This window comes from Ovis canadensis, chromosome 3 (genome assembly GCF_042477335.2).
Source record: "Ovis canadensis isolate MfBH-ARS-UI-01 breed Bighorn chromosome 3, ARS-UI_OviCan_v2, whole genome shotgun sequence".
Lineage (NCBI taxonomy): Eukaryota > Metazoa > Chordata > Mammalia > Artiodactyla > Bovidae > Ovis > Ovis canadensis.
The window spans coordinates 2,081,423-2,081,974 of record NC_091247.1 but is presented as its reverse complement, the minus strand read 5'-3'; the positions used below and the strand labels follow the sequence as shown (position 1 = coordinate 2,081,974).

Here is a 552-nt window from a genome sequence, read left to right as displayed (position 1 = left end):
GATGTCTTTTTTAGCATTTCATTTTGTGAACTTAAACAGTTTGAATGCTTGTTGGCTGTAGGTGGATAGGTATTCTGGTCCTTTGCCCATTTTTTCCCTGATGGGATAACTGTCTTCATTGTGTGCTTGTAGGACCCTTTTTTTTTTCTTTCAATTTTTTAAAATGAACTGGAGTGTGCATTTTGTTCTTGTATTTACTTTTTTTTCGGCTGTGCCGGGAGGCATGTGGGATCTTAGTTCCCTGACCAGGGATTGAACCTGTGCCCTCTACGTTGGAAGCGCAGAGTCTTAACCGCTGGACCACCAGGGACGTCCCTAGGACCTCTTCTGTACTAATAATAGAGAATCCTTTCCGGCTGTACATGCGCAAGTAGTTCTCCAATTTTGTTTTCCTTTGGTCCTTTGGGTTTGTCTATAACTTGTCCTTTGCATTTGAACATTAATGTTTCTGGACCCACTCAAGTGACTCTCTCCTCAATAGTGGTTACTGGGGGCTTTCAGCGAGTGGGAGGACGCCCCCGTGTCATCAAGCTCTTCCTGGAAGTGCATTTC

At 44.0% G+C, this 552-nt stretch overlaps 1 non-coding gene across 1 annotated transcript; it reads right to left on the bottom strand.

The window, feature by feature from the left end:
• Window positions 1–237: 237 nt before the first annotated feature.
• TRNAG-UCC (transfer RNA glycine (anticodon UCC)) lies at window positions 238–310 on the bottom strand. Its single transcript has one exon. It is a non-coding gene; the product is annotated as a tRNA-Gly (tRNA).
• Between the last annotated feature and the right edge of the window lie 242 nt (window positions 311–552).